This window comes from Rhinatrema bivittatum, chromosome 5 (genome assembly GCF_901001135.1).
Source record: "Rhinatrema bivittatum chromosome 5, aRhiBiv1.1, whole genome shotgun sequence".
Lineage (NCBI taxonomy): Eukaryota > Metazoa > Chordata > Amphibia > Gymnophiona > Rhinatrematidae > Rhinatrema > Rhinatrema bivittatum.
The window spans coordinates 222,129,646-222,150,940 of NC_042619.1; positions in this window are offsets into that span (position 1 = coordinate 222,129,646).

Below are 21,295 nucleotides of genomic sequence, written 5' to 3' on the forward strand. Positions count from 1 at the left end.
ACATGGTTTAATGGAACACCATCAGCATGGATTTACCCAAGCCCAGATGGTCAATATTAAATTGATAAAAGATGTTGGATCCCAGTCTAAAAGACTGGAATTGTTGGAAAGCTATACCAGACATTTGAACTTGAGATTCTTAAATTTTCCACGTGCTTTGGGGGAAGATACTCAGAGCACATTAAAGAAGTTTTTCCTTGAGAATTTAAAATTCGAAGAATCCAAGTTACCTATTATAAATAAAGCATATTTCCTGACAAAATTTGATAGGAAGATCAGAGGGAATCAGTATTGGAGAATCTCACACAGTTTATAGAGAGCTCGGCAGAAGAGATATTGGATAGGGGAACATTATTGGTTTCCTTTGTGGTAGAAAAAGATATTAGTAATGTGATGAGGGCGTATTTTCAAAATAATACAGAAAATTTCTATGGCCAGTTGGTCAAGATTTTCCCAGATTTTGCCAGATCCACTCAATTAAGAAGAAAGGAGTTTATTAATTTAAGACCACAAGTATTAGCTCTTGGATACTCATTTGTATTAAGATACCCTTGTAGGTGCTTAATCCAAGGTAAAGAAGAAAGTTTTGCTTTCACAGTAGTAGAACAACTTAAATCTTTCCTAAATGCCAGGAATGTTTAACATCATTTCTGAATAGGGTACCCATGGCAATCATTAAAGTATATACTACCATAATCGTTAAGCCAATTACTTTGTTAATAATTTACTGTTATTGTACTCCCTTTAAATTCTAGGCCCCCTTTGTTTCTAATTATTTCCTTGTTGAAAAGCATGAAAAATTTGAAATCGCCTTTCTGATTATTGTAAAAAATCAAATACCTTATATGTCTTTTTCTTTTTCCTGTAAAGTATGATGTATGAATACTTTTTGAAAAAAACTAATAAATTGTGAATTAAAAAAAAAAAAGGACAGGGAGTTTCAGTTATTTCTACAAAACAAATGGAAAGAATTTGCTTTACAAAATGCTCAAGTCAATACCCCAGGGTTGTTCTGGGAAACAAGAAAGCGGTGATTAGGGGAGAGACAATCTCTTTTTTTGAAAGGGAGGAACATCTGTCTGAATAAAATACTTCAGTTAGAAGCAAAACTGAAGATGGCCAAAGAAAAAATGATAAGACATATATATATATCCAAATCAGCTAAGACTGAATATCAGAACATCTTATAGAGTTTAAATGCATGTTTGCATCAAAGAGTGCAAAGAATGTTACTCTGACCATAATTTTTTCAGATATGGTAACAAAGCAGGAAAGCTTCTAGCTAATGCTATAACAGTGTGGAAAGGAAAAACCTACATAGAGAAACTTAAAACTAAACATGGTATATGGGCCACAAAAAGATCTGATATATATGAGACGCTTAGATTGTTTTACGAGTTTCTGTATTCGGAAGATAGGTTGGAAGGGAAGAATGAGGAAGGTTCCTATTTTCAAAATCCTAATATACCTAACTTTATGAAGCAACAACTGGAATTTGTCAATAGGCTTATACAGGCATTTGAGATCCTCAATGTGATAGGCATGAGTAAATCAGATAAGGCACCAGGCCCAGATAGGTTCCCTTATGATTATTATAAGATTGTAAAGGAATCTATAGTAAGACACCGAGTAACGTTTATGTAAATGTTCTTTCAAAGGGAGCATTCCCTAAGGATTTCAATAAAGCTTACATTATTATCTTAGCTAAACCAGGGAAGGACCTTACGTTACCAGCATCATATAGACCTATCTTGCTATTGAATTGTGATTTGAAGATCTATGCTAAAATGCTGGCAGACAGGCTGAGTTTAGTGTTCCCCTTCATTATTTCATCTAACCAGGTAGAATTTATAAAAAGAAGGATGACTGGCACCCACATTGTCAAATTAACTACAGCTATGGCCTATTGTAAACAGCAAGGTATATCTGCCATGTCTGTTGGCTTTGATTCTGAAAAGGCCTTTGATTGGGTTTCATGGCCATATATATTTTCAGCCTTTAACAGGTTTGGATTTCATGGAGACATTAACAAGAGTATTTCACTATTATACAATAACCCAGTGTCGCATATTTTAGCCAATGAAGGCATATCTTCAACATTTCAAATTTGCAGAGGAGTGCGGCAGGGATGCATTGCTCACTTCCCCCCTCTTATACATGCTCTCCATTGATTCTATACTAAGAAAATTGAGGAAGATAGGCTAACTGGTTTGGAAGTCAAAGATATGTCTTTTAAAATAGCGGCCTTTGCCAATGTCTTGATTTTTCTTACTAATCCAGTGAATTCCCTGAATAAAGTTCTTGAACACCAGACAAACTTTGGGAAATTTGCAGGAGTAAAGTTCAACCATGACAAGTCAGAAGCTTTAGAAGTGAATGGTAATTTAAAACAAAAATGGGGGAGAAATTTTCCCCTACGATGGGTACAAGTGGAAATGAAATTTCTGGGTATCAAAATCCCGGTGAATGTTAACTCTATTTATAAAGCAAATGTGACTCCTCTAATACTGAATATGGCGGGGAACTTAAAAGCAGTGGACCAATCTTCCTCTATCATTTACTGGAAGTATCCATTTATTAAAATTGATGGAGATACCTAAATGGCTATACTTAATGCAGATGGTACCTATTTGGTTATCTTTAAAGGATCCAAGGGAGATACATAGTTGCTTTAGAATTTTTCTATGGAATGGAAAAAAGACAAGGTTACCCGTACAAGTCTGCAAGGGGGTTTGAATTGTCCTAATTTGCTACATTACAATCTGGTATGCATGTTGAGGCATATTGTGGAATCTTTTTATTTTTCATCTCTAGGATATTTACAGAGGTGGTTTGGGAATTGATCACTTTCCTCATTATTACAGCTAGAGATGAAGGTCACAGATGATAATGAGGTCCTATCTGCTGGCATCTTTGTGTAGACAGGTTTGGAGATTTTTTTGTAAACATAGGTCAAAAAGGGAGAATTTCAGCCTACCTGTCTATATGTGGAAATCCCCAATTCTCCCCAGGAATGGAGAACATGGTGTTCTCATATACATCAAACAAATCTTTATTGAAAATTCAAATATCTTACATAGTTTTCAGAAATTACAAACTCAATATCAGCTGCTGCACAAATACCTTTTTGCTTATTTACAATTGAGACACTATTTCATGAGTTTGCTTACCAAAAATTCATATTTAGGGATAAGGGGTAAATTGGAAGAGGTCTTTCGGGAGGCAGGCCTGGGAAAAGTTGTGTGCCAAGTTCTCAAAGGCTCCAATTACTCTGGATGTCCAGCTGGAGTTCCCAGAAGTATTGACATGTTGGCCTAGATGGACAGAAATTGGGCTGGCACATATAGAGCTACAATATTGCTTTAAGCATATTCCAAACATTACCGAAAACACAGTGTTGAGAAAAACACAATACAAATTTATGTGGCAAATGCATCCATCACAAGAAAGAGCATTTAAAGCAAAGATCTGTCCATCTCCTAGTTGTTCTAAATGTGGAGCAGAGATTAGTGGTTATGTACATGGCTTTTGGAAATGTCCCAAGATCTCTCTGTTTTGGAAGGAAGTAGAAAAGCAAAGCGATGCGCCTCACTTCTGGGAAAATCGCTTTCAGGAAATCCAAGAATCTGGCTCTTCAGCCTTTGTGAGGGTGAAGTGCCTGAAATTAGCAAACAGCAGAAATTATTTACAGATAAGGCGGGGTTAATAGCAAAGAAAACAATTTTAGCTAGCTGGATAGGTAAAGAAATCCCAAACATGGCTCATTGGGAGAAATGAATGACAAAAATACTATCTCATGGCGAAATCTCTTCCTTTTTTCAGAACAGGAGGCCATGTTGGGCTATGGCAGGCACTCATTGTTGATTTGCCACTTATGATAAAGAGTATAATATTGAACTTATAGCCTGATTTTCTTCTTCTCTTCTTCTTTTTTTTTCCCTTGGCCCTGGTTGTTCTTCCCTCCTATGCCGAAATTGAAATTGAAATGGAAAGTGGAGTTGAAATTGAAACTATTTCTATTGTGGAATTGGTGGTAGGGGGCTTGAAAGGGAGGGGGTGAGGTGGGAAGGGGTACAGAGTACAGAGGTCCAATGCAATGCCTGGCTCAAATGTTATCTAAACATTTATACATTTGTTAGCTGCCTGCACCATGTGCTTGGAATAGTCTTCCTGAACTGGTGCGTCTTGCCGTAAGATATTTGAATTTTCAATAAAGATTTGTTTGATGTATATGAGAACACCATGTTCTCCATTCCTGGGGAGAATTGGGGATTTCCACATATAGACAGGTAGGCTGAAAATCTCCGTTTTTGACCTATAAGTTTACAAAAAAAATCTCCAAACCGGTCTACACAAAGATGCCAGCACCTTTTTTGAACCATTTTTAAATCTTATGCCTGATTGTCTGCTTTTAGTCTTGTTAACTTTCTTTTCTTTTTAATCATTGTCTTGTTTTATGAAATACCTCAAGTCTCTTGTCCTGTATGTTTTTCTTATTAGATTGTAAGCTCTATTGAGCAGGGATTGTCTTTTTGTATGTTTGTACAGCGTTGTGTATGTCATGTAGCCCTCTAAAAATGATAAGTAGTATACCTGTAGCCGAAGAACCCATGTTTTTGTATTGTATGAATGTCTCTACTCCCTGTAATAAAAGCCAATAAATACATATTGAAAAAAAAAGTTGCCTAATTTAAAGCTGGATTTTAAATACTCCCTACGCATAAAATCCAGCTTTTATGCGCGTGGCCGGACCATTCTTCGCTGTTCCAGAGCCTCATGCACCGGCCAGCTGCCAACACACACAAGTTACTTCAGGTCGGGCCCTGAAATAACTTGCGAAATAAAAGGTACAAAAAAAAAGGGATTTAGAGGGTGGGAAGGAGAGGAGAAGGGGAAGGGAGGTTAGGGTAGGGGATAGGAAAGTTCCCTCCCAGTCCGCTCCTAAATTGGAGCGGACTGGGAGGGAACTGGGGGAGCCCTGATCTCGTCGCCACGTGAATTAGCTTATTTCTACCCCCCTTGTGTGTGCTGCCTGGGATTTTGTAACATGCGTGCGCATGTTATAAAATTGCACATCCATGTATGCGCGCCGGGTAGCACTGTCCCCTTGTCATGCGAGTGATGTGGATTCTTTGTAGGTTTTGACGCCTTGTACTAGACCAACATAAGAAATATCCAAACATAATATTCTACTCATAAAGAAAGGAAAAAGAGACCTATGTGATCTTGAATGTGCAGGTGCAACAACATCTTTGGATGTTTCTTACATTGCAAGGTTTCATTTTCCTGCTCTAGCATGGCCTTGTTTGGGTTTCCAAGTTAAATTTTATCTGAATTGGGCCCTTGTCAATACTGGCGTCTCCAAAAATATGTTTTTATATGAATATGCTGAAATTATTACTGTTGTTATCTATATAGAACCAGCAGGGTGTGTAATAATTGCCAGTACCTCCCTGCACCAGATATCATGCAATCTAAGTTAGAGTATAAGGTGACAGATCAATAAATGTTCCTCCCCCCCTCCCCCCCAAATAGGAATAAAATGGGAGAAAACCCTTCATATATCAGGTCCAGAGAGGGGTACAAGGTCAGTAGATGAGTAGTGGATAAAGAGAATGAAAACCTGCAGTTCTCTGTGCCACAGACTAAGCGGCGCTATCGGTCCCCGGGACATTCTGCACCAGGAGGGATTCAAGTGTAGAAGACCCCAGTTAGAAAATGACTTCTGATTCCAGAGCTGTTTCCTCAGCACTTGGGAATCTGTTCTCCATTAGCCCCTCCAAGAGAATGACTGTTCACAGAAATATTAGCAAGGTGGTTTCTGCTGCAGGAAAAAATGCCAAATCACATTATCTTCCATCTTTGTAGGATGTCCGAGGACGGCAGACAGAAACAAAGGCAAGCAGTGATACCATTCATAGTCAATTGGCTGGATAAAATCAGGCTGAGTTCTGAATCAAAATACTGGACTCAGTCTTTTTTTATCACCTGCTTTTTTTCCTTGTTATTATTAGAAAAAATAAAAGGAGAGTGGTAGGATGGTATTGTCCTGCATATTGGTGCCTTGTGTTGATGGCCATATAATTAATAAGCAATAGTAGCTTGTGATCTATCTAATGTTTGGGGGCTTGCCAGGTACTTGTGTCTTGGATTGGCCACTGTTGGAAACAGGATACTGGGTTTGATGGACCCTTGGTCTGGCCCAGTGTGGCATATCTTATGCTCTTATATAGAGTTGTACTTGGATCCTATTCCTGACTCACAGGTGTAAGGCTGATTAAAGCCTTCACCATAAGTTAAAATGTGGAAATGTCCAGCCCATGGGAGCAGAGAGTTTTGTGAGTGATTGCCATGGTGGGTATCTGTCTCAAAACGACATCATTGTCTTCACGAGGCACTAGAAGGAAATCGGCATCCTGGAGTTGTGGCGAGAGGCCAAAGAGACGGCTAGAATCTACATTGCTGCTCCGTCTTGAGCATATTTGAAAGACTGTAATTTCCGCTAGGGGGATTTTTATTTCCTACACTTCTTTTTCAGTAAACTTTTGGGTTTGGAGCAACACTTTCAGCATGTGGACCTTTAATGAGAGACTTCATCCCCGGGGGGCGTCTTGCAACTATGCTGAAACCCCTCTCCCCGCCCTGGCACCTTTACCCCGCTTCCATTGGAGAATCCTGATCATGGAGTTGCCACTAATTTTTCCCTACTCTGCAGCCTCTGAAGGTGGCCCCTTGCCTTTTCCAGGCCTTGAAAGAGGGTGTTTCAGAGGCATAAAAGAAGGCTGTTGAAAAGAACTGCAGAGGCGCCCACTTGTTCTAAATAAGAATTAACTATGCATGCTCCATTAACCTGCCTAAATGGGAAGTACATTGATTGCACACTTTTTCATGAGTGTTTTACTGAGAAAGGGGAAATTGGAGACGGGGAAAGTTAATTGATAGAGTCTAGGTGAAGAGAAGGTACAGCTTTTAAACATATCAATTAAACCCGTATGTGCTCAGACTGCCATTGTGGTTGCATGCCTGTAGTACAACTTTATATGTAACCCAAAGAATGGACAAACATTGTCTATTCTTTCTTTTTTTTTTATATCTTTTTATTTTAGAATGTAGCAATACATGACATCACACACAGAGCAACCAATAATATCATTATTTACAATGAAATAAACGTAAAACTTATTATAATACTATATCAGGAGCAAATTCAAAAAAAGACAAACTATAAAAAATAATCAAGCAAACAAGAATGACGCAAAGGTTTATCAGTCAATTATATTCTTGCCACTGCCAGTTCGTCTTCCATATATTGTTATTGGCCCCTTGCTTCTTGAGGAGAGAGAAGCAGAGCTTTTCCATTACAGCGATATCTGCTGCTGCCAACTTGCAGTGATAATTTGAGGGGAAACTGACAGATTGAAAACTTTCCTTGGAGTCCTGACATTGTCTATTCCAAGTAATGAACGTGCACACAGACAAATCAATCATTTCTTAACATAGCAACATAAGAGATGATGGCAAATAAAGACCAGTTGACCCATCCAGTCTGCCCACTGTATTGAAGTCCTGCTTGGCTCTGCCTATTTGGTTTATAAAGCCTTGGAACCTTACAAAATCTTAGTTCCTAAGTGACTTTTCTCAGTTCAGGCAACATGCACTGCCTCCCAGCTTTAAGCTACAGTGCAAGGAGGTGCTGGCACATTCGATACCTGCAGGCCGTAGTGTAATGAGGCTGGCTGCTAGGAAGCCCCCTACCAGCAGGGGTCCTCAATGGGCTGCTCGGACCTGCTCTAGCCTCTACCTTGAAGGCTACATGATGCAGCAAGGCCAGCCCTATAAAACCCTCTCTCACAGGTTACTCCCCACCTCAGCGTGGAGTCTCTTCTCTGCCTTCGGCCCTTTATCCATGTATTCTTTGCCTGGCATCCTTGTTCTTGTTCCTTACCTTTGCCTTGTTCTTGCTCTGTTAAGTCTCCCGATGGCTCTCCTAGCTGTCATTTTGGAAGTAGCTTCAAGAGATTTTTGAACTGGGATAAGAATCTGTATATCATCGGCATAAATGTAACGGGTGAACCAGAGACCAGCAAATAGAATGCAGAGAGGGAGCATGTAAATGTTAAATAAAGTAGCAGAGAGGGCGGAGCCTTGTGGTACACCAGTATTGAGATGTATTTTATCAGAGATTGACTTTTAAACTAAAACAAAGGGGAAAGCCGAAAGTCACTCAGCAGCGCATGGTTCGGAGAGAGGTATCTTCAAAGGATACTAATGAAGCACTAGAATTAGGGCATCCCGACAGTGAGGTTCCAGTAATAAGAAAAGTAGTCAATGTGCCTATAAGTAAAGAATCATCTGAGCTAAAAGATTCCAAATTATCCCTGACAACTGAAAAGCAGAATGTTAATACAAACTGAAAACACACTTTGAAATGTTTGTATGCTAATGCAAGAAGCCTAAGAAATAAGATGGGAGAATTAGAATGTATAGCAGTGAATGATGCCAATCTTAATTAGCATCTCAAAGACATGGTGGAAAGAGGATAAACAGTGGATATTTATTTATTTATTTATTTATTTCGCACTTTTATATACCGATATTCAAGTAACAGCGTTACCAATCACGTCCGTTTACATTCCAACAATAACCATGATATGAGAATGTCTTACATTAAACCAGGGTGATCAAACTTGGATACAAAGAACTGGGTTTAACATAGTATATAAGAAAGGTGATTTGACCGGCGAGCCTAATGCTAGCTGGTGTAATGTTCGGTGACTAAGAATAGGGCAAAGGTATTAAGTGCAACTACATCGGGTTTATTAGAGCGAAAGTACCATTAAGGAGTTACCAAGGACAGAGTCTAATAGTGGGAGATTTGATAAGGTAGCTGAGTTAAGTGAAGGCTTGGTTGAACAACCAGGTCTTGAGTCTTTTTTTAAAGGTGATTGGACATTGTACGAGCCTGAGGTCTGGAGGGAGCGAGTTCCATTGCTTTGGGCCGGTGGTGGAGAGAGCTCTTTTCCTTAATGACATTTTGATAGGGGGGGCCTGTAGAGTGACTCTATATGCTTGTCTCACCGGTCTGGAGGAAGTGCGAGGCTGAAACGGGATCCTGAGATCCAAAGGGGTGATGTTGTCTATGGCTTTGTGGACGATTGATAAGACTTTGAACAAAATTCTGAATTTGATTGGGAGCCAGTGCAGGTTCTTTAGGATGGGTGTTATATGGTCTCTTTTGTTGGTTTTGGTTAGGATCCTTGCTGTAGCGTTTTGTAACATCTGTAAAGGTTTTATAGTGTTAGCAGGGAGGCCGAGTAAAAGTGAATTGCAATAATCAATTTTAGAGAAAATGATTGCTTGTAAAACTGATCGGAAATCTTGGAAGTGGAGGAGGGGTCTCAACCGTTTTAAAACTTGTAATTTAAAAAAGCAATCCTTTACGGTGTTATTGATGAAACATCTGCAGTTCAGTTGGTTATCCATGATGACTCCCAGGTTTCTGACTTGGGGGGATAGGACTGGTTGAGAAGCGAGGTGTGTGTTGGACAACGGGCGATTCCCATCTTGAGTGATGAGGGGGAACTCTGTCTTGTTGGAATTGAGTATCAAGTTGAGGCTTGTTAGCAAGTTGTTGATGGATTGTAGACAAGAATTCCAGAAATCCAGGGTTTTGTGAAGTGAGTCAGTAATCGGTATGAGAATTTGAACATCGTCTGTGTATAGATAATGGGTTAGATTTAGTTTGGTAAGGAGCTGACAGAGCGGGAGCAAGTATATATTGAATAATGTTGGAGATAATGAAGAACCTTGTTGGACTCCCAGAGTGGAGCTGATTGGGTGTGACTCTTTACTGTTGATCTTGACCTTGTAATACCTGTTCTGGAGGAAAGATTTGAACCAGTTGAGGGCGATGCCTTTGATGCCAATATCCACTAGATGATCTATTAGTATATCGTGATTCACCATGTCAAATGCCGCTGTTAGGTCAAGGAGGATGAGCAGACAGGGTTGTTTTTTTTCAAGGTTCAAGAGGATGGTGTCCGTTAGTGAGATTAGGAGGGATTCTGTGTTTCGGGATTTACGAAAGCCGAGTTGGGACAAGGAGAGTATGTTGTTGTTGTCCAAGAATTCTGAGAGTTGTTTATTTACTATTCTTTCCAAGATTTTGGCGATGTATGGAAGGTTTGCTATAGGGCGAAAGTTGGCGGGTTGTCTGGAGAAAGATTTGTTTTTTTCAGAAGAGGTTTCAGGATGGCGAGTTTGAGGGGGTCCGGGACTAGGCCCTGAGCTAGGGAGCAATTGATGATTTGGGCGATAGGCTTGATGATGGCTTTAGAGCTGGTGATGAGAAGGTTGGCTGGGATCGCATCCAGAGGATGAGAAGCTGGTTTAAGTTTCTTTAGCACATTTTCAATCTCTAAAGAGGAGGTAGACTCAAAGAACTCCAGGCTTGTGGTTTGATGTAGAGGAGCAGAGAAGGGAAGTGGAGGAATAGGATCTTTATTTTCCTTGAGCGGGGCTAGGAGGTTAGCGATCTTGTTCTTGAAATAGGTGGCTAGTTCAGCGGCTTTGCTTGCAGCTTTATCATCCGGAATAGACGTAGCGGGTGGTTTGGTGAGGGATGACACCATGGAAAAGAGGGCTTTTGGGTCAAAGATGAAGTGGTGGATTTTCTGTGAATAGAAGTCTCTTTTTGTGTGAAGAATGGAGATCCTGTATTGGTGCATAAGGGATTTGAAAGCCGACAGGGTTGCAGTTGACGGGTTTTTGCGCCATAGCTGTTCTCTATTTCTGAGATCACGCTTTATGGTTTTTAGCTCTGGTGTATACCACGGTTTTTTGTTGTCTTTGTTTGATTGAATGACTTTGGTGGTACAACAGTAGCATGGGATCTTCTTGGTGTTTGGGTAATTGCCAGGTTCTTGTGGCCTGGTTTGGCCTCTGTTGGAAACAGGATGCTGGGCTTGATGAACCCTTGGTCTGACCCAGCATGGCAATTTCTTATGTTCTTATGTGTGTTCCTTGCCTTGCTTCTGCTCTGTTTAGGTCTTCCAGTGGCTATCTTGCCAGTGAGTTCCTTGCCTGTGTATTCCCAGCCTTGCTCTTGTTCTGGATTAGGCCTCCCAGTGGCCTGTCTCGTCAGTGTGTTCCTAACTTGCCCTTGTCCTGTGATTGGTGATGGACTCTATGACAGGGTACCATCAAGCTAGGGCAACATAACATAGTAGAAATCTCATCTTTGCGAGATTTTCCTCACTCCAAATGACATCAAATCTTCACCTCTGTGTACTGTGCTGTTCTTACGTCTCACTCTGCATCTAAAACTGGCCCCTAAACCCTAAGCCACCACCAGCGTCTCACCTCGAGCTATTAGCTGGCCCTCCTATAGAGATATAAATAGTTGAATACTTTAAGGGCCCCCCAGAGTCAGCCTCTCTCTCTCTCTCTCTCTTTCTCTCTCATGGAATATTTAGTCTCATAATAATAAGAGAGACACAAAAATAACCTAAGTGGTAAGATGAGAATAATAATTAGTAGAAGACCTCTCATCCAATATGCCTAGTTATTTTTGTCTATGAAATAAAAAGAATAAAACTCCCTTTCTCTCTTTTCACATCTAAACCATGCAAAGTTTGTGACTGTCTCCTCCTATGAGTTTTCTCCCACTGTTTAGATTGTTATAATTGGCAATTATGAAGAAAAAGATAAATTATGCAACTTTTTTCCTTCACTGACCCCATCTCTCTCCCCCTCTTTCCCCCCCATCTCTCTTTCTTCTCTTGCAGCCCTCAAATCCAAAACATAAAATAACACAGGAATAACAAATAAAAAGGTGAATGGATTCAAGCCAATGTCATGGGCAGGGATACATTTGCTATATTTCAGTAGGTTGTGATTGAATCTGTTCAATGCTCTTTTATAAACTCAGCAGGCGAGGAGTGTGCTGTGCACCCTGTTAAAATCCACATTAGTGGGTAAACTCAGTATTTATTAGGGCAATGTTCAAAGCCATTTACCCCATTCCCTTAGTCTGGGAAAAAGTACACACTGTGTTCTACAGTGCATGCACTTTACCCATATCTGGGGAAGGTGCTCCCTGGGGGTCGGTTATGGGTCAGATTGGAACATAATGCACGTGAACTGTATTTTCTTATCTGTGTGCATTGATTTCCACAAACATTATATCCGTACATAAAGCAGATAGAGAGTACCATAGCCTCAGGAAATGTTTCTATCTGCAGGATACCTTCCATGCTGTGCGTTACCACTGGCCAGAGAAACAAAGGATTTTGCAAGCAAGAGACTAACTCAGCTGCCTGGTGAGTAACAAATGCTGAGGTCATACACAACTGGCAAAATAATACAGAGACATGGAACAACAGAGACATTTCTTTATAATCCTGCTTTATTTTTTTTAAAGTGATTAAACGTGAAAGCATTTAAAAATACATTTGATTTTGTTTTTAAATGCTAATGCAGCACATTAAGTTCTTCCTGCCATAGTATGCTTGTAAAGTAAAAAGAACATAAAAATACTGGCGCCTCTTTTGTTTATTATTTTAAGAGAAACTAAATCACTTTTGCTTTTGACTTGTCCCTGGACAATAAACAGGACCCAAGTTCATGAATGCTGTTTTCAAAGGCGCATGGGGAAAACAAACCTCCAAATAGACTCTTCGCTCAATTTGAATGCTGCATTTTGTTGAATTTCATTTTAGGTTACAGCAGATTGCAAAGTTGTTTGCTCAAATGGCATATTTTCAGACTCTGGCTAGAAATGTTTGCTAGGAAAGCTACCAATCTGAAAAGTCCTTTACTGAATGCTGTTCTCATAGCAGAGTTTTGCTTTAGAGATCTACTCATAATGAAATATGCCACTCTCGCATGTGACATTTCTAACATGCTTATCATCTGTTTACTGAAAGAGGCAGATTACCCCATATGTATATTGGGACATAGACTGCGGACCCTACCAAGAAGCCGTGGACATACACCAATGACCGACGCTCCACTGACAATGGCGTGACTGCTTCTGCAAGGCCTGCTCTGCGCATCTCTCAGGGACTCCCGTGAGGCAGGCCAGGCTTAGACCCTTGGGTCGAGCAGGAATGACGTAGCAAAGACATAGGAGATTATATCAGCCGAAAGTGAAAAAAAAGGCACATGGCTCTTTGCAGCTTTCATGAGAGGGCAAGAAGTGTGGAAACCCGGATATGAAATCCCAAGTTTTACTGTAGCTATGCAGTCAGATTGCTGAGTTTATTATCATTAACTAAATGCACCCTCTCCCTAGCCCCAACCCTGGCCCTTGACCCTGACTTTTTCTTTCCTGCTCAGGCTTTGACCTCTTCCAATCATAATCTCGCTCCACAGAAGAGCAATTTTGGAAATTACTGTATTTAGTTTAAAAGAAAATTATATGGAGACTGATAATGGAATGAAAAAAAATCACAAAACCACAGGTCCCAATTTTATGACAGCAGGAAACTCCTGAGTGATGAGTGCCCATTTTCATTATAAGGGCCTCAGTCCTATCATGCCCTGTGCTCAGGTCTCAGGCTTGATAATGGTTTATTGAAGCTCTTGTCATGTGCCCTGTGCCCTGTAATCAGAGGACACAGGGGAGAAAGCGCCATTACCAGGTTCACAATTCCAGCCCACACAGTTTGTACTGAACCAGTTTTGAGATAAAAGAAAACAGGTCTAGGCATCGTTACTGACCCTCCTTTTACCCTCCCATGTTTAAATCCTTAAAATCCGTACCCCTATTAGATCACTAAGATCCTCCTCCCAGCTGCTTTTCCACGTCCCTTCCCCTAGCGTAGTCCGTTTGGAAGAGACTTGAGAACGCATATTCTTCTCTGCAGGTCCCCTCCTATGGAATTCCCTTTCAAATGAACTAAGAAACCTCAATGAAAAATTATTCTTCAGAAAAGCCGTAAAAACGTACTTATTTAAGAAAGCCTTCCCCAATCAGGCGGAAAAGAGATAATCATCCCAGGCCTCTCTTGGCTCAGTTATCTTCACAAGAGAATCAATTTACCCACTTGAGTAATGTTGTATTTTTATGTGATTTTATTTTATTTTTAAGTTTTAGTGATTTTACTTTTTTATGTCTCATTTATGTGCAACTTATTATCTGTATTTTATTGTATCCCACTCTGAACGTAGGAAGGGCGGGTAACAAATGTTTAAAATAAATAAATAATTTAAAAGCTGGAAGATAGCCTTTCTGCAACGGTAGCCTGAAGGGTGACATTCAATTCTATCAATAAGGCAAAATGAGAAAAATTGTTCAGCTTGGCAAATGTTAACTTCAGTTATCAAGCAACACACTAGCAATGTACAAATAAGATCCATCAGCTATCAGGAAATCTTTGTGTCTTACATAGAAGTTGCATTTATGTTATTAAAGTCTTTCTTTAGTCCTGCACAGCAGGAGTGGTCAACTTCGGTTCTCAAGAGCTGTAAGCAGGCCTGGTTTTCAAGAAATCCATAATGAATATGCATGAGATAGATTTGCATGCACTGCCTCTATTGCATGCAAATCTATCTCATGCATATTCATTATGGATATCCTGGAAACCAGACTTGGCCACTCCTGCTCTAGAGGATCCTAGATGGTATCAAAATAAACTGTGTAAAAGTAAGGGTTCTGTGCTTAACTATACAGAGGCAAGGAGTTTGTGTATATCTTTCAAATTAACTTAGCACCCCTGTAATTGCATAAGACAGGGCTTCCCAAACCAGTGCTTGGGCTCTCAGCCAGTCAGGTTTTTCAGGATAGCCACAATGAATATGCATGCATGAGATTAATTTGTAGGCATCACTTCCATCATATGCAAATCTATCTTATGCATATTCATTAAGGCTATCCTGAAAAACCAGACTGGCTGGTGTGTCCTGAGGTCTGGGTTGAGAACCACTGATCTAGCATTCTGAATAATCATTGCAAAGCCTGCTAGTGTACAGGAAAAACTCAGTAACTAGCATGTGAGCGCCCATACATGCGCATATGGGTACATGCGTGCACATACAATAGAATTTTAAATCAGGCACGCATTTATGTGCATGTGATTTAAAACACACTTAGGGTGTGTACGTGTGCCCTTAATTTTAAGCCATTACTACAACAAATGTACCTCGCATATCTTCTTTAGGGCTTTATCGGCTTTTACATGCACAGGTAAGCAGATTTTAAAACATGCACATCTGAAGGGCATTGCCAGTTTTCCCACTTGGTCCACCAGTTTGCACCGTCTATCTCGAGGTCATCCAGATCCCTCTGGTTCTTCAACCTGCACTCTTCCCAGTTGACCCAGACCCCTTCCCCTGTCGTGTTAGGCCTAAAAAGCGATTTCTGCAGACTTACACTTCATCAGAAGCAGCAGTAAATATATGCGGCTAACAAGCTGCCAAGCACTGTGACCGCTGGATTTAAAATATGGATTTACGCACATAACTGTTGGGCCCGGCCCGGAACTCCCCGACACGCTCTAGCTCTGCCCCTTTTTTTTATTCACACATGCGGATATAGACACATAATTTTCAGCTTTTAAAATATGCATTGCTCGCGTGCAGCCCAGATACTCGTGTATATGAGTCTTTTAGCGCGATCAATGCTTTTAAATTGACCCCTCAGTGCATAAGTGACTTATGCTCAAAACACAGTATTGTTCCCAATCATTATATTTAAATGCACCATCAGCTGCCTATTATTGCAGACTTGAAAACATTTCAAAGGTAAAGTGATTTATGCATGGGTATAGTATGAATAAGTGAAGAGTTCTTTGAAAGTGAGCTGCTTTTTTTGGGAGAGAGTTATGTAGTTAATTTAGATCTTGGTTTTAGTTTATGTTATTTTTATTTTTATAATGATTTTATATTTTAATTTGTTTGTATTTTGTTGTTATTTTAAAAGGCTATGAATCTCTTGGAAGTTTTACTGTTTATGTGGTATATAGAATAAATAGAAACATTTCATTAGGGCTGCAAAAGTAGTAGTAGCGCTTATCCTGGTGGCTGATGTTTTTATATACTCTTCAAAGCAATAGCATAATGAGGTAGCACCACCAGATTCTTCCTCCGACAAGGGCCGCTGTTTCAGTGGGACTTAAATTCCTTCAGATGGAAAAAACTTAGCAGCAAATGTTATAGGAAAGCAGCAGTTTATTCATACACCATGTTCACCACAGGGGCAACAACCATGACTATTTCAAGGCCTACACATTGTTTGGAGAGGGCAAGAAACTAATTAAAGCATTTCTTACTGACTATAAAATCAAGGTTAATTCAGATCTCTGTGACATTTTGGATGTTTTTAAATCTGAAAACACATTTAAAAAATCTCCAAAACTTTAAGGACACAGGGCCTAGGTACCGAACCGCATGAATGCTAATGCATGCATTACAATGTGTTTAAAGCATGTGCTAGTGAATGCAAACGCATCAGGGTCACCAAAGTGGCCTCTTATAACCCAAATATATTCAAATAATGCAATTGCATTAATTCTTAATACTGCCATGAACCCTAAATATGCAAATACTGTACTAATGACCTCATTAGTCAGTAGGACAGGATGTGCAAAGGTGTTGCCAACGCCCATGTAATAATATACCTCCAGAAGTGCAGCTAACAGTGTACTAAAATCAGGTCCTTTCTATGTGCCTTCCCTCTGTGTTTAATTAGCTCAGCACAACAGGCTTTAAAATTCAGTGAACTGTGCATCTGCCAGTTTAAATGTGGATTAGTACAATTGACCCTCTTAATATTATCACTTCCAAAAAATTGAGAGAGCTTCTGAGTTGTGGCCGGTTTTATATAGGTTCCCAAGATTTCCCTTGTAAATTATCAGACTAATCAGTGATAACAATTGTTAGTGTAACCCCACTTCAGGAGCTGGCCTCACTCTGGTGGGGCCATGAAAGATTTTGTTACTTCTCGGGGCTGGAACCTCACCAGATTAGTTTGAACACTGTCTCCTATTTCCAGGGTCTGCATCCTTTGTTGGGTGGGGGAAAGCTTTCCTTTCACAGCCCAGGTGCTGGGGGTTCCTCTCTTTTTTTTAATCTCTGTCCCTGGGAGAGGGGTATTCTTTTCCTTCTGCTCACTGAGGTGTGGATTACCAATTAAAACATGAGGGATGTTTTAGTTGTGTCCCAAAATCAAAGTCTTTACTGAAGGTGAATTATACTTGGTAAATGGTAGATATAGGCGAATCGGTGGACGTAGTGTATTTGGATTTTCAGAAGGCATTTGACAAAGTTCCTCATGAGAGGCTTCTAAGAAAAGTAAAAAGTCATGGGATAGGAGGCGATGTCCTTTTGTGGATTACAAACTGGTTAAAGGACAGGAAACAAAGAGTAGGATTAAATGGACAATTTTCTCAGTGGAAAAGGGTAAACAGTGGAGTGCCTCAGGGATCTGTACTTGGACCGGTGCTTTTCAATATATATATAAATGATCTGGAAAGGAATAATACGGGTGAGGTAATCAAATTTGCAGATGATACAGAATTATTCAGAGTGGTTAAATCACAAGCAGATTCTGATAAATTGCAGGAGGACCTTGTGAGACTGGAAGATTGGGCATCCAAAAGGCAGATGAAATTTAATGTGGATAAGTGCAAGATGATGCATATAGGGAAAAATAACCCTGGCTATAGTTACACAATGTTAGGTTCCATATTAGGAACTACCACCCAGGAAAGAGATCTAGGTGTCATAGTGGATAATACTTTGAAATCGTCGGCTCAGAGTACTGCAGCAGTCAAGAAAGCAAACAGAATGTTAGTAATTATTAGGAAGGGAATGGTGAATAAAACAGAGGATGTCATAATGCCTCTGTATTGCTCCATGGTGAGACTGCACCTTGAATACTGTGTACAATTCTGGTTGCCACATCTCAAGAAAGATATAGTTGTGATGGGGAAGGTACAGAGAAGGGCAACCAAAATGATAAAGGGGATGAAACTGCTCCCCTATGAGGAAAGACTAAAGAGGTTAGGGTTGTTCAGCTTGGAGAAGAGATGGCTGAGGGAGGATATAATAGAGGTGTTTAGAATCATGAGAGGTCTAGAATGGGTAAATGTGAATCGGTTATTTATGCTTTCGGATAATAGAAGGACTAGAGGGCACTCCATGAAGTTAGCATGCAGCACATTTAAAACTAATTGGAGAAAATTATTTTTCACTCAACGCACAATTAAACTCTGGAATTTGTTGCCAGGGGATGTGGTTAGTGCAGTTAGTGTAGCTGGGTTTTAAAAAGGTTTGGATAAGTTCTTGGAGGAGAAGTTTTTGGGTCCTTGTCAGGTGCTTGTAGCCTGGATTGGCCACTGTTGGAAACAGGATGCTTGGCTTGATGGACCCTTGGTCTGACCCAGTATGGTAATTTCTTATGTTGTTATCCCAGGACCCCCACCCTGCACCTATGGAGTAGAGTCCCCAACCTGATCCACAAGTCCCAGGCAAGGTGCAGTCCAGGCCTCCAGGTAAGCCAAAAAACTGTAACTTGGAGAAAAGTCTCCAACCTCCTCCAGAAATCTGAACTAATACTGCCCCCCCCCCCCGAGTTCTCTGTAGAGAGATGCTTATAAACTTACAGAAGGGGACGTCCATCACAGCACCCTCAAAGGAAAGGGCTGTACCGAATGGATCCTCCCCTAAATATTCCCTCCAACTACACTATCTCTAGCTGAAATAAAGAAGTCTACCCAGTACTTACTGCCATCATGACCGTAGGGTCCATTACATTAGAATTTTAGGGGCCAATATTAAAATATATCCAGCTATTTAAATTAGCCGGATATTCAGTGGCACAGCAATGCCATTGAATATACTCGGATAAGTATTAAAGTTAGCCAGATAAGCTTATTTGGCTAACTTCAGACTTGCTATGGGCCATGTTTAACTTATCTGCTTAACTTAACCAGATAATAATGAATATTGCTACTTATCTGTCTAACAGGGTCATTTATCATTTCACGTTAGGGCCTTAACACAGGCAATAACACCATAATGCACGTGGTAAATAGCTCAATGCATGTTAGTACCATCACAACATGGCATTCGCAAAAACTACAGCACTGAAACACTACTGCTTGTGCTAACAGACAACATCATGAGAGGTTTCGACAGCGGTAAACACTACATTTTAGTAATGTTAGACCTGTCAGCGGCATTTGATACAGTAAATCATGACATCCTATTAGACAGATTAGAAGAAATAGGATTAAGCAACAAAACAATCACATATTGTTTAGATCATACCTAAATAACAGATACTTCCAAGTACAGATCAAAGATGTAATATCCGAAAAAATAAACCTTCAAACAGGAGTTCCACAGGGATCAGCCCTATCTGCCACACTATTCAACATATACATGCTGCCATTATGTCACCTGCTAGCTGGTCTGGGCATCTCACATTACATATACGCTGATGATATTCAATTAATACTTCCCATCGAAGACACAATTGAAAAACATTAAACATAGCCAACATGTATCTAGATATCATCAAATAACTACTAAACCAAATGGAATTAGTAATTAATATAGAGAAAACAGAATTCCTACATTTAGAACGTAAAAACAGAGAGATCAATCAAAACCCAATCGCACTCAAAAATAACCAAAAAATAGAATTAGCTGAAAAAGTACGAAACCTTGGAGTGATAATGGATACAGAACTAAGTATGAAACCACACATATCTCTAAAAGTAAGGGAAGGATACGCCAAACTTATGATTCTTAGAAGACTAAAACCAGTGCTAACACCAACACACTTCCGATCAGTGTTACAAGCTTTAATTTTTGCAAGCACTTACTGTAATACCCTTCTACTGGGTTTACCTTACACCACGATAAGACCACTTCAGATACTATAAAACACGGCTGCTAGAATTCTGACTGGTAAAAGTAAAAGAGACTATATCACCGAAACCCTAGCTGAGCTACACTGGCTACCCATTGAACAAAGAATACAATACAAAACACTATGTACCATACATAAATTAATACATAACAAAAAAGCAGAATGGCTGAACACAGCCCTTCGCGAACATGTCCCTCACAGGAACATGAGATCAGCAAACAAAGCACTGCTAACTATTCCTTCAGTCAAAACAGCAAGACTAACGCAAGTAAGGGAAAGGACTCTATCCTTAGCAGGACCTATAATATGGAACATCATGCCGTTAGAAATCAGATTGCAAAGAGACATTAAAACATTCAGAAAAAGTTTAAAAACATGGCTATTTAAGCAAGCATACCACAAAGAGCATGGAGAGTAGAATCCAGGGAAGTATAGAAGGCGGTCAGTAGGACACCCACACACATCACCTTACTCAATATGTGTGTATTTTATTTTATTTTCTTGTTTTAACACCAAAGATAAGATTTAACTATTAATTCAGTCTATAGCTGATAAAGATAGAAATGGACATGTTTTATCACAACCAACAATTAATATTTTTATGAAACTATGTTACCGTACCTTGATGGCACCTGTTTAAGTTTAAAACATTTAGCAACATTAATTTATGTGCATTATTGTTGTTGAGAATGGGGGTGTTTAGTGTGCCCTTGGGCCTCAGCCCGGGCCCAGACCTTCAGGGCTGAGCCGAGGGGGTGGCTCCGCATGGCTGAACACAGTCTTACCCTCTGCCAGGCCTGCAAGCTCCCAAGGCCAACATCCAAGGATGTTGGAAGTTGAATGGTCCTCCGACAATTCCAAGCCCTTTCGGACCTGCTGCGAACAGCATGGAGCAGCAGGCCTGGCCTGAGGTTGAGGGCAGACAGAGGCCTTGACACGAAGACAGGACTATGGTCGATGCGGCGGCATCGCAGACAAGACACTTGACAACAGCTGGGTTGATGCAACGGCATCACGGACGAGGAACTTGACAACAGCAGGGTTGATGCAACGGCATCACGGACGAAGAACTTGACAACAGCAGGGTTGATGCATCGGCATCACGGACGAGGAACTTGACAACAGCAGGGTTGATGCATCGGCATCACGCACGAGGTACTTGATAATAGCAGGGTTGATGCATCGGCATCAAGGACGAGGAACTTGACAACGCAGGGTTGATGCATCGGCATCACGGACGAGGAACTTGACATCCAAACAAGCACACATAAGGCATGGACATTGGCACTGTCTCTCAGGGCGCCCTACTCAGGCCACCCGCGGGACTGAGTTGCGGACCACCCTGTCCCACTGTGCGCCCTACACAGCCCTTGCAGGCTGGTTACGGACCATGAGGAGAGCGGAACAGTGCAGGGA